The following is a 13,830-nucleotide window of genomic DNA, read 5'->3' as shown; positions in this document are numbered from 1 at the left end:
CCCCATCACTTTATAGGCAACACTAATATAAGCCAGTGGCTCTGGAACAGAGCACAAAAGTGCTGTGCATCCTCTTAAAAGCAAAATCACTCAGGTCAGTTAGGGAAGCCCTGTACTGTTCAGTAAAAGCTAGCTATTTTATTAGAGAGGATTAGACAGTTTACATAAAGTATTTTCTCATTTCACATCAACTTATTGAGCAGATTTCAGCATAGAAACAGGACTCCACTTCTCAGCTGAGTGTTCTGATTTCTAGAGATGGGCACCTAAGACCCCTGTTCCTGCATTGCTGGCCATAATCTATCAGGAGAGATAAAAAATCTCTTCACCCAGAACACATCACAAAAGACAGTGCCTGAAGGCACTCTACTGTGGTGTGGAAACAAGGAATCCTGTCTTTCCTGAAGCAATACTGCAATGATTGGTAATTACATCAGAAGGTATGCCAATACTGCTTTAAGTTAGTCTAGTTAGATGTGATCTGAAGGTGTCTGACAAGTCCATGAGTATACTTCATTTAGGGCATGCATTTTCTGAACTCCAAACAATCTTAGTTCACCTGAGCAAAGGCAAGACAGTTAATGAAAATACTCAACAGAACAACGAATCTCTTTCCTAAACCTTATATAAAAATTTTAAATGCTTTGAAGTTTTACTGTACAGCTGCTTTTAGCATAACAACATATTATTCCCAAGCAAGTTTTGTGTGTGTTTAGAAAACAGACAGAAGACAGAAAACAAAACTGAAAACATACTCATCATATAGATGTCTGTACAGAAAGACTCATATTCTATTTGCTGGGCATCTAACAGTGCACAATAAAACTGAAACCATATCTGATGCTTTTCTCAATAGTAGGATTTTTCTCAATAATTTTTCTCAATGTCCCAGTGATTTTGCCAGGATCACAAGTGAATGCTTGTTTGGACATAATATAACTTCTCCTTCTGTCTTTAACTTCTTCAGTTTTATGTATGACAAAGAGTAACGACTGAAAAAGCTTGCTTCAAGTATTCATAAATATTAAAAATATGCTATGCCATTCTACAGAAGTGAAGCTTGTACTCAATGTGATGCATTTAGCAATGTCCTTGAGTTACCTGTATTTAGGATGTAACCTAAAACCATGGTTCTTGACCACTTTTATAGCTGTGAATGGTCCCCCGGCTCCTTTCACTTGAGCAGGGGTGTTAACCCCAGTGTCCTGGCTTGCTTCCAGTTTATGTAATGATATTATGCTGCCTTAAATTCTCCAAGAGGTCCTAACTGTAGAAACCATTCTTTGCTTTCTCTTCCTTGAGAAGCATTGCCAGCAGAAAATATCTACCAATCTGTGTCTGAGAGCTGGCCAAATTTCCCCATTGGAGTAAATGGTCTCTATCTATAATATATAAACTTATGCAGACGTGTGCACACTTATGAGTCTGGGTTTTTTGCTGATTGCTTGGATATGGATAAATATGGATAAATATGGATAAATACACATGAACATATTTAGAGTTGTACTGGAATAGTCTTTTTAGCACAAGGAAATATTTTTCAGCTTTAACTGATTACGGCATTTTCGAAGGGATAATGTAACATACAGAGCAAAAAAAAGAACAAAACCTGAGAGGATTTAATTAAGTGACATAAGATGCCTATGGCAGAGGCAGGAACTTAAACCCAGGTCCCAAGATTTCAGCTTTCAGTATGACATCATTTCTTTCCCTGAAAAAACACTATGCAATATAGTGCAAAATATAAAACACAGATTTGTGTAATATAATGAAGAATGTATAGTGTAACAAAGAAATATAATTATCTAATCTGATCTCTGAAAATAAATTCGGAGGGAAAAGAAAGTAAGTACTATATCTATTTTGGGGTAGAAGTCTACAGAATAGTGTTGAAGACTTCAACAGTTAGAAACTGGATGTCTCAACCTTCACTCTGTTTCTGCCCTTCAGTCACCAATTTTCACTTCATTCTACTCCTCTAATTCTAAGGATGAAGCTGACATAGCTACATAAGGGAGTCTTCACTCCATTAAAGAACACTACCACACTCTCTCTCTCTGTCAAAACCAGGGAAGGGTGTGCTCAACTTCTACCACTGAAACTGATTTACATATATTTCATGACTCAGTCTTTGTATCTTGGTGGTGTAAAAATATAGCAATATAAGCTTGTGGGTTATGTTAGAGAGGGAGTATCACTTATGGCTTGACACATCTCTACTCTCCATGCAATTATTTGCAAATACATTGGCAGAGGGCAAGGGAGAAGGGATGGTAGATTTTTTAGCATTCACTATGACAGAGCACTTTGAAAAATCTGTGGCCTAATGATTTTTCTGTCACAGACTATGTGCCCCTGTTTTTTCCATCTACAGAACTGCAATAATTTTTAATGGACTCATAAGAGTATTGTGAGGTTGAACATAACATTGTCATAGTTTGTAAACTACTTGGAGATTTTTGGCTAAAAGATGTTGTAAAAGTGTAAAGAAGTTAATTGAAATTGCAGGAGTCAATTCCTAATGTGTATCTCTGTGTTTATGAGCAGGTTTTTCACCTTGCTCTTGTGGAATTTGAGATATAAAAAACATACTCAGCCCCAAAGAACTTACATCTGAGCAGAAAGTACAGATGAAAGGCCAGAATAAATTTAAAATTATCATCCTCATTTTACAGAGAAAGAACTCAAACATGAACAACATATTTGTTTTAGAATGCACAGAAAAGGAGCAGCAGATGCAGGGATGTAAAGGCAGATCTCCTAAAGACTGTCCCAAGTGCTTAATTTAGATGAGATTCTAGTTAGCAGAGTCTCTCTACAATCCTCCCACTGCTCAGTTTAATTACTGATTTTTACTGCTGTTAGAAAGGTAAAAACAGTCCTTTAAAAACCTACAGCTCTCTTGGAATCCGAATACAGCAGCATGCTTTGTTTTATCACCTTCTTGTTTAGTTAAGTCTTTTTTTTTTTCCCTTTTCTTTTTGTTGTCACATGGAGCTCATGAAACTCCTTAGTTTTGATAGTGTTTTTTATTATGAGGATTTCTTTAGGTAGCTGAAGTGGCTGAGAGCAGGGCTTGCTGAGGAAGTGCTCAGCCATGGCCCACTGGTTGGTGTCAAAAGGCCAGCATCTGGTACCATTCTCCTGGTGCTCAATTGCTTCTTTCTTTCAGCTCTTTTCAGACCAAGGTACAACTTGAGAAGTGCACTTTGTGTTATAAAAGCCCTGATAGAATGGCAGCTTTATGTGCATAAATCTGTTCTCACTGCCAACACCACAGCTTAGCCAAATAACAACTGCAGCCACAATACCAGGAGGCCAAAGTTTTCTAAGACTAAATTTGTCACCTGGTCTCTTGCAAGTAGTTGCCTACAGAAGTGAATATGACCTTAAATTTGATTCTCTCATGGTACACAAGCTACAGAGAAAATTGAAAAGTGTTGATTTACTGTCCTATAGATTTCCTCCATTTTTCTTTACTTTTTTTTTCATATTCTTGACAAAATTATGTATTTTTGTTTAAATATTAAGGAAAAAAGGACAACTGAAGCAGAGACAGAGCCATGGTTAACTGTCAACAAATCTATGTAAAGATCAACTGTCAGAATTTACTAATCTGAACAAAGGGATTTAATTTTGATTTTATTGAAATATAAAATTTCCTCAAATTAAAACCAAATGAATATATCTTTATAGTCAAACTGAGACTCAACCAAGGCAGACAGCATCAAGTGCTAGTTCACAGAGTGGGGTCAGCACTCTTTCTTCACTGCCTTTGCCAATGTTTATGTTTTTTTCTAATCAGGGGAAAATCAGAGCCATGTGGACACCTAGAGGAAAAACAGCAGGTCTCAAAATGTTATTGGCAGGGTGAAATTTGTGATTCTCCCATGGCACTTAGTTTTTTTGTCAATTTTGTTTCAGTTACATTTTCATGCTAATTTCTTCTATTTTGTGAAGTCGTTTGGGCTGGAAACAAATTTTCTCATGGTTTTTATAGAATTGTAGAGCAGTCATTCCCAGGTGGAACTCCTATAAAGAAAAGTTTTATTTTAATCCACAGGCCTAAATCTAATATATAACCTCCCTATTCTTATAAGGCATAGGTTAACACAGCAGGTGTTTCAAGTTCCTAGGAGATGCATTAAATAGACAAATTGAAACCATGATTATTATTTTTTTTTTTTTAATTTGGAAGGAGAGGAGAATATGAAATTTCAGTCAGGTATATACTATAAACAGCTTTAGGATACAAATAACCTTCATAACACCTGCATGTGGGCAAACAAAGTTATATTTTAGAGTGTGTTTAATAGAACAAGTCAAAAAAACCCACTACTAAATGAAATATTGTAGTGCAAGTGCATAGCAGTCATAATTTTTAAAAGAGGTACCCAAAATAATGAACAAACAGCCAATAACTAGAAAATGACCTGAAGTAGTGAATTCAAAGGGCATATTAAAAATATCAAATTTACCTTTTAAAAGACCTGTGTAATTACATGCATCATGATAAAGCATGCAGGGCAGGCAAGGCAAGCATGTGCTGTAAATTCTGGACAATCTATGGCTGTACACGTGCAGAAAGCACAGCAGGTTCCCAAGAACATGGAAGCAAAAACGTTCAGGAGAGCAGGCCTGAAGGCAGTTTGTAATGCTCCATCATGGACCTGCCTGGCTAGGAAAATTTTGCCTATCTTACAGTTTGTCAGCAGAGGAGCTGCACACATCAAGGGTTAACGGGACATGCCACATGTTAAACCCAGTTGGCACATAGCTTCAAACAAAGCCACCAGACTGTGGGATATGAATTCTATCTTTGCTGGTATCAAACTTCTTCCCTAAGCACTAAGGAAAATAAAACACTTTTGTCCTCCAGTCTTAGAAACTTGCTGTTAAACACAGCTATGGCAGGCCTGAGGGTGAACACCAGAGCTCTGACTCACTAGGGTGAATGAAAAAAATATGACCTGTGAAGAAAGATAAAGGATTTTTGTTACATTTCTTTTAAGTCAGAAGAGCTAATCTCAGGGCAGATTCCAGAGTTTATTCATGTGAAAATCACTGTATAAACAATCTGAAGTTCGCCTGACTGTACTGTGTGTGCTTAGGCTGAGTACTGGGAGTGGTGTGTTTATCCATTCTATACAAGATGGGATGCTGATTTAGATAGCAACTATAGATTGGACACCCAGTTAATACCTAATCTTGATGTGTAAATCTTTTGGCTGACTCTGTTAAGTCTGCTGAAAAGAGACTGTGTTCTAGGTTCTTGGAAGTCCCTTATGAATCCAATAGGTGATTATTTAACATCTTGGTTTCTGATTCCACTTAGTCTACTCTCATTACTATCTGTCAGAGGATTAATCATGGTGAGTCATTATTTACAAAGAAATGAGTGTGGCTATCCAAGAAGACTTCAGTGACTACAAGTCAAATCCCTGCAACAAAGTTTGTGAAGTTACAAAAGCAAAAGCAATTGAGTAAAATCTATACCTGTGGGCTCCTCAGATGTAAAGGAGGTTATAAGGAGTGTATGAATATTGGCTTTCCATGAAGTAAAGAAAACATCCAAGGGGATGTTAAAAAAAAGAGTTTGAGCGAACTGGTGTCAGTGAAATGTCTCTGCATTTTGCCTTCTGAAACCAAGTGTACTCTTCTCCTATTAAGAAGGAGAATTGTAACTGCTTAAAAATGTCTACTAGCCAGTATGCATTTCTCTTGATCCTATAACATCTGTGATCCAATAGGATACAAAAGTCTGAGTTATACTTATCAACATAAGCTGAGTATTCTGCTGGCTTTGAGTGTGGGGGACTATTTTCTCCAGTGATACTTTTTGACATGAATAAGACATGCTTTTTTTTTTCATCTGAGTTGCATTAAATAACAGAACAGTTACTTGTGGATGTTGGATTCGATATGGGGAAGTAAGTTATGGTTCATAATTTAATACACATAGTGGATTTGAAATGGTCTCTAAAGAAGCTCAGAGGAAAGCTCATATACAAATGCTTATTGGTTTGCTTTAGATTTGCGTTTCTACAGAGAAACCAAGAAGCATACATAACAAGAACTTGGTGTTTCTCCAGCTATCTGAACCAGTATTTCATTTTAAATATTTCCATGTGTATATGAAGCTAAAATATTTTTTATGCAAACATCCATGATATAATTCTCTCTTTGAAGTTACTAGGCACAATAAATAAATAATTTAAAAAAAAAACCCCACCAGAACAATAACATTGAGAATTTGACTGTAGAATATCTTAGGAAACAGACATATCATCAGGGTGGTTAGCTGGTGGGAAGGTATGGCAGAGCACATACAGCAATGACATGTGATATGTTTTCATTCCTTCCATAATATTTCAAGTCGGTAGAAGCTTAATTTGATGACTAGTCTGCATGAAATATGGTGATACTCACAGTAAAATGACAAAAGTGCCAACCTGGCTGACAAAAGTTCCAACCTGATTTACAGAGTGAGTCACATACATTCTTCAAGAACCTTTGGGTAAGGAGACATTCAGGCTGGCTTGAACTCCTTCATTCTTTTTGAAGCTTCAACATTTACCACATATAGCACACAGCTAGTATACTATAGTATGGCCAGATATCAGACTAATTATTACTTTTTCTTACCTCTGATAAGTACACAAGACCAGATGTTCAATCTGAACACCACACAGACTACATGCTGATGCTATAGAGCATCCCACCTCCATATACCTCAGTGAAACTAGGTCAGCTAACACAATCTGGGCACCTTCACTTCTTCTCTGCAAAATGGATCAGGCAGCATATGTATTTCATTTTACATCCTGAGTTGTGGATGTGTCTCCAGGACATCTGACAACACTCTTGATAAGTTAAAGATTTGGTGAGTCACGGTTAGTTACAGATTGAGTATCCGAAATCCTCCCTGCCTAGTAGGAGGATTGAGAAATGCCACAATGGACACAATGCCCATCTGTAAAGAGTAATAAAGCCTCAGCTGTTTATATGGAGATGGATGTTCCCACTCCAGTGTTGCTGAAGGCTCCATTCTGCAAGATGTCAGCAAAATACTTGAGCACTTGTGACTTTCATGAACAAAGGACAACAGAATTTCTCATCTGCTAATATGCTTTGTGTTAAAAAGCCTCGAAGTCACTGCTGCAAAGTTCTTTCACTATGTAGAAGAGTCAGGCACACTGAAAAGTTGAACTTCAGTTAGGATTTTTAAAGGCTAGAGTTAAAAAGTAAAAGAAAATTTTGGGCCTAAGGTTAGAAAAATTTAGTCTTTGGTGTTATTCCCATGTGCTCAATGGACATATAGTAGGGGTGAATTTTACTTGGCATGTTTAGCCAACACTTCATCAAAAACTAATTTTCCTACATCTAATCACCCAACCAGCCTCTTTCAGTTTTTATGGTTAAAAAAAAATGGAAGCTGGTGTCACTGACATCATAGATTTTCTTCTACAGAAAAGGCAGGAAATTTCACCTAACTTCTAACTTGCTGTGCAATAATCACAAAGTGTCACTTTGTTTATTAACTGTATGTTGACATACAACTGCAGTGTGAGAGTGACCCCACAGTCCAGTAATAGCAATCACTGGGAGGTTAGGTTTGACTTAAATAATGCCCCTTTTTGCACTAAAAACAAGTGCAGCTCCATCCAGTTGCTAAACTCAACACTCTGCTAATAAAGTCAAGCTGAATGCTGCAACAGTGTGACAGGAGGTGTGCCAGAGAACTTCTAAGTGATATTATTAATTGTTAAGAGAAAGACATCTTAATGAGGGCGGCAGGGTTTTGTTGGTTACACAGCTTTTGCAAAGCCAGCTCTGGAAATAATACAAAGTATTCATTTCAGAAATCAAACCAGGGACTTGTTCTTATGGTTCTTTCTTACAATTATCATACTAGAAAAAATTATGAAGAAATAGTGAAACAGGAAAAAAAGTGTATTTGCTGCTGTGAAGATGCAGAAAGGCACAGCTGGGTACAAAGCACCAGAGAGAATCCTGAGTGTCAACATCTATGTTGTTGTTACTGCAGTCATTGACATGACACAATTCTCTTAGAAATTCTCATAGACTTTACATTAAAATTAGTTGGATTTTTGTCCCCTAATACTTGAATTCCATTTATTTTCATCATTCTGTTTGGTATGATTCTGTTGTTTCAATGGTAGATTCCAAGCACAGTAAAGATACTACTAATTTTTCTTTCAGAGAGTGTTATGGAATAACTGTTTCTGAAACCTGACATTATCATTAATTCAATAGGCAAAAATACAATTAAAACAAAACAAAAAAAAACCCTACATCTTTTCACACTTACATGAAACACCTGCTCTGAAATTCCATGAAATTATTAAATTTTCTGCATTAAAATTGGTACTGACATAGGAAAATAGAAGCTAAAATAGCACAAGAGACAATTTCTAAGCATGTATCTAGACTGCATGAAATATGCTGTTCTCTGGAACCCTGATTCCTTAGCTGGCTACTAAGCAAGACAGAGCAGAGCACACCATGACTCTGCACTGTTCCAGGCGGATGTGTTTCCTTTCCAAGGAAAGCATGACAAGGAAGGAAGTGCACTTGAGTGTCATCTTTATATGGCTCTGATGCTTTAGACAGAGACCATATTAACTCTGTAATACCCCAAAAAAATTCTGATAGGCCACTTTTCAGATTAAAATCCACTTTTAAAAATGGTTGGTCATGTGGGACTAGAATCTAGCCATATTACCCTTAAAAATACAGTAACCAGATGGGTTCCTATGTGTTTAATGTCTGACATTAGAAATGTTTCATATTCCTAAGGACCCCATTTGAAGAATTCTTTGAATTTTATCCTAAGATTTCTATTGCATCTTTCTGCATAATTCTTTGACAAAAGAAGTGTTAGCAACTGTATCTAAGGGTCTGAATTAAAAATGTAATTCATTGCTGTTTGTGGGGTTGTGGTATTTATACAACCACAAATATCTGGGTGAACAGAGTCTTTATTTTAGAAGTCTTAATTCTTGATGTTTGCATTGTTTCTGGTTATTCCATTGTAAAATTAAATCATAAATTGCATATGCCCTGAGAGTAGGCTGTGAAGCTTAATATTTTGTCTGGTTCAATTATTCACCATTTTTTGCTTTCAAATTTATATTGTCACTACAGCTCAATAACTAGGTGATCATCATTATTTATCTGTATGGTTTAGAAAGCTTGTTAAAAGTCTTTGTCAGAAAACAGCTAAGTGATTTTTATAGACTTTCATTTTTAGTTTCAGAATTGTTGGCTTTTTCACATTTTTAAGTGAAAGACTCCCTCCCTTTTCTCAAGATAATTTCCATTTCAAAATCTAGTCTTCTACAGCAAGCCACTCATCCTGTAAGCATTTTAAGATGTCATAATTAATTTCAAGGAAACACTGTACAAATATCACAACAAAGATTCTTCATTTATCCAGCTGGACTTCCAGTATGAAATTCTAAATATATTGGCTCAAAGATCTTGACCAAGCTTAGAGAATAAGTTCTCCAAAATATTAAAAATTCTGAATGTAAGACAACTATATTCCTCCAGGCTTATTAATTCAGCCTGATCTTGAATTCTAGAATTCCTCCCACTGGCAGTGTACAAAACTCTTTCAGATGTTTCTCCCCATGAGGACCTTGGCTCTGGTTTTCAGTCTTGTCCCAGCAAAGCTTACTTGAATCATACACCTGAATTCCTTCAGACCGCCACGGGTCACTATCCCTGTATTGATGGCAATTAGCACATTCAGTTTCTCTCTTGAGCAACTGCACAAATATCTCCATATTCATCAGAGGTAAATGCCTGAGCAACTTCAGGTCACTGCCATCACCATCTGCTTGCTGACCATGTGAGGTCACAGGCTCCAGTCTCTGTAACCTGCTTGGATCACATCCAGGGACCTGCAGCTGGGGGATCCAGCTGGACCTGACCTTGGCTGGGAAAGGGGATGGGCAACTAAGAAGGATAGATGGGGTAATAGGGCTGTACTGATTTTCAAGAGACAAAACAGTTCAGAGAAGATGTCAGAATGGTATTGGGAGACTTCTTGGGACAAGGCAGGGACAGGGCAGGAGATTATTTTTCTCTACCAGTGTGCACACACAGCACCAGAAATCTGACCAGACTCAGGATCTTTGTCACTGGAAATTCCAGGAGATCGTGTATTAGTCTCTGCTGTGCTGCTGCAGAATCCTGCATTCACATGGCAGATGCAGCCCTTTCCTAAGAAAAGGGTGTGCCAGCTAATCCTTCTCACTTGCTGCTACTGATCTCATACTACAAAGCTCATTCTCAAGAGAGGGGGAAACGGTTTCACCCTTTCTAATTCTCCTAAACTGTTTATTCCCTTAGGCAAAATAATCAGCTAACACACCTGTGGAACATGACTGTGGAGCAGGGGAAACCCAGCAGGGAAACTCCCTGCAGCCACGGCTGCCTGTGCTCTCACTGAAGTGTGCCCGGGGTGTAATGGCACATTAGGTGGGCATTGATCTCAGCCAGTTTATGAGCTCTGTTACAGAATTGAATCATTTGCTGCTGAATCCCATGGAGCAGAAATTGCTACTTCCTAAACTAATCCATTTTCAAATTAGCTTCCAATTGTGACAGATGACCTCACTGAAAATCAGTTTACCTAATTGCTAACACTCACTAAGGGAAGAGAAATCAATCTTTATATCTCTTTCTTTGCCCTATTTTTCTTAATATTTCTCACAGCTTCCTTTCACACTGCTCCAACTGGGAAGACAAGCTTTATGAGAGAGCTAAGATAGCTTAATTGTCTATTCCAATTCAGAAGTCAAGAGGAGTAAAGGGAATCGATGACTGCCACTGTTTCACTGACAGGGGAGTTGAGAATGTAAATTCATTTGTTTGTGCAGCTTTCCTAAATTGTTACTTACCATCCATAACAGACCAAGATACGGAGATTTCTGCATAAATAGACTGTTTCTTGATCATTGTGTCTAATCCTGGACAGTTCATTTCCCAGTCTGTAATTGTGGAAAGGGAAGACTCGATGCCCATGTAACTTAAAAATCTATAGCAGAAGCAATCACAGGTTGCCTCATATATCTGTTCTACATGACTTTCATTATGGGAAGTGGAGGTTTTGTTTAGGTTTTTTCCCAATTTCCAAGGTAAGCTATAGGTGCACATGAATATGCATAAAGAATACCCTATAGAATTACACTTCAAACTGAAGAAAATACAAAATCAAAACAATTAAAATAGGCACATCCCATTAACAAACAAACAAACAAACAACAAAAAACTCCATTCTAATAGTTTTTTTTTAAAAAAGTTCCCTACATCTAATTACAGACACCTTTTTCTCGTACAAAATAGTATCTCAGTTTGAAGCCTCCCTAATTTTGATGACATTGAATTCTGAGCAGATACCTCTTCAAAGCAAAGTGACACATTTATATGTGATATATATTCTATATGATAGATAAGTTACATATATGTACAATACAAAGAAGTTCTGAGTACCACTGAAAGTTTTCAATATTTTTATGGTATAATGAATCATGTAAAACTGAGAAAATTTACTAAAAGAATGAAAAAGGAAAAATTAGGCACTTAACACTAATTCAGTAAAAAAAGTCGTACAGACCTATCCAAGCTGTTCTTCAAAGCAATCAACACAAATTTAGTAACTATGAAGTTCATCCTACACTGACTTAAAATAGCAGGCAGAGAGGAAAGGATGTCTGTGCAGCTGAGTAAGGGACAGTCCAGATTTTCATTTTGCTATGTCAGCTGGCTCAGAAACAAATCTGCATTTCCTCCTGGGAAGATACAGATGTACTTTTTAAATAACAAAATAGCCAATATGTCTCTAAATATGATTATCATAACCACATATAACTTGTTGTACAACTATGTTCAGCTTCATAGGTAGGGCAAAAAGCCAGAAAATGTGGTGAACATATCCTCTTCCTCAACCCCTTGACCTACGAGTGTGATGTTTATCTTCATGCTGACATTCCTAAAAATCTATATTTCCCCCTTGAATCAAGCTACCATATATTGAGAACAGAATAGCAACTTATGTTCTTTTGGCATTTTAGAAACATTTTTTTGCTACGCACATTGCCTTGCTATTGCTTTCCTTCTGGATGCCTGTGTCCTCATTGAGTCCACAGTTTATTTCTGACTGTGTGACTCTGCAGCCATTCCTGGTGACATGTTAGAAAGAATCCCAAGGAACCATTATGGCTTGTGGTTTCAAATGTCAGTTTTACTATGTCCCTGAAGCTTAGACATGAATGACATGTTGACCTTTGAAGTAGCATTGTCCTGGGACATAGCTGAGATTTTCTATTAGAGTGAGGTTTGCCTTTAACAGAAGAGGAATGTTCAGATAGCCTGATTGGTACTTGGCCCCTGGCTAGGCTAAAAGTATAGCTTTCCCTCTCAGGCCTAATTCCTAGCACAGGAATGCAGAGACTAAAAGAAACACAATAGGGAGATAAATCTAGCAGAAGTTATTCCAAGCAACTTTATAGAAGTTTGTGCTCTAAATTGGAACATATACTTCTTCCTTTGGTTATTTCATCCATTTTTGACTGTGCCTAATATATCATTAAAGTGCTATTATAAAATTTAAATGGATTGGAGAGTGTGTTTTTCTTAGGGGAAATGCTTTGTGAGAGCTCCAAAGTAATTGGATAAGGTATAGCTTATTTACTTTAGAGTTCTCTAATCACCATTCGTATGGAACTCAGCTTCCAAAATATTTGGACCCCCACTGGAACAAATAGAACTGTTGTAGGAACAGATATGCACTGGTGACCTCATAGCAATTTTTAATATTCTTATGTGTTGCTTCCAAATATTAAAATCTTTTGAAGTGATGTCTAGCTATTTCTCTCTGATATCTGGGGATAAACTCAATTCTTTATTTATCTAAGCAAGGGTTCTCCTTCAGTGAATTTCATAATATTGAGGAAGATAATTGAATTAAGTAATTATAAAAGGTACTAGAGCAAACCCATGAAACCAAACTCATGTGCTATTCAGAATGCTCAATGTCATTATAATTTTCCCATCTCATTTCAAAAAGTCTTTAGAAATGAGATTTAGTCAATTTTCATGTAAATTTAGATTTGAGATAAGAACTCCAACAAAGTAACCAAATGTGGTGGGTGAACTCCTATCATGAAGTATAAGGATACCATCCAAAAACATTAAATACTTGCAATTATTTTCTGACAACCACTAATGTATCTGATGGTACACAAGATAATCTGATATATTAAAGTCATTTCCTATCAGCACTACTCTTCTTCCTTTTCCCAAATCCTGGGAATAACAAACACCATACTTAAACCCAACATTGCACCACAGATATGTGACCTAAACAAGCAGAAAAGTAGAAAGCAAAACTCAGCTGGAAGAAGGAGAAACAACATTGTATGGAATGCCAGCAGAAAGAAAAGACACCTAAACTACTCCCTGAAGAGCCGCATTAGTTCATAAACTCGCCTTGCACAAATATATACTCAATTAAAAAGAAAGGAAAAAAAATAAAAAAGAAAGGATGTGGTTAATTTTGCAACTACCCATTTGAAAATGAGTAGAATGATGCAAAGATGTGATACATAAAGGGAGAAAGAAATCCATGATTCCTTTTCCATCTACATATTATTATTACATCCTTTTTTTCCTGAGCACAGGCAGTTGAGCCTAATTTTAAGAAAGAATTTCTCAGGAGTTTGCTACTCACTAGCCAAATTACATAATCAAAATTCTCTGAAATGGAAGAAATCTCAGAAACAGAGATCATTGACTCTT

Source organism: Anomalospiza imberbis, chromosome 5, assembly GCF_031753505.1.
Source record: "Anomalospiza imberbis isolate Cuckoo-Finch-1a 21T00152 chromosome 5, ASM3175350v1, whole genome shotgun sequence".
NCBI lineage: Eukaryota > Metazoa > Chordata > Aves > Passeriformes > Viduidae > Anomalospiza > Anomalospiza imberbis.
This window is presented reverse-complemented; position numbering follows the sequence as displayed.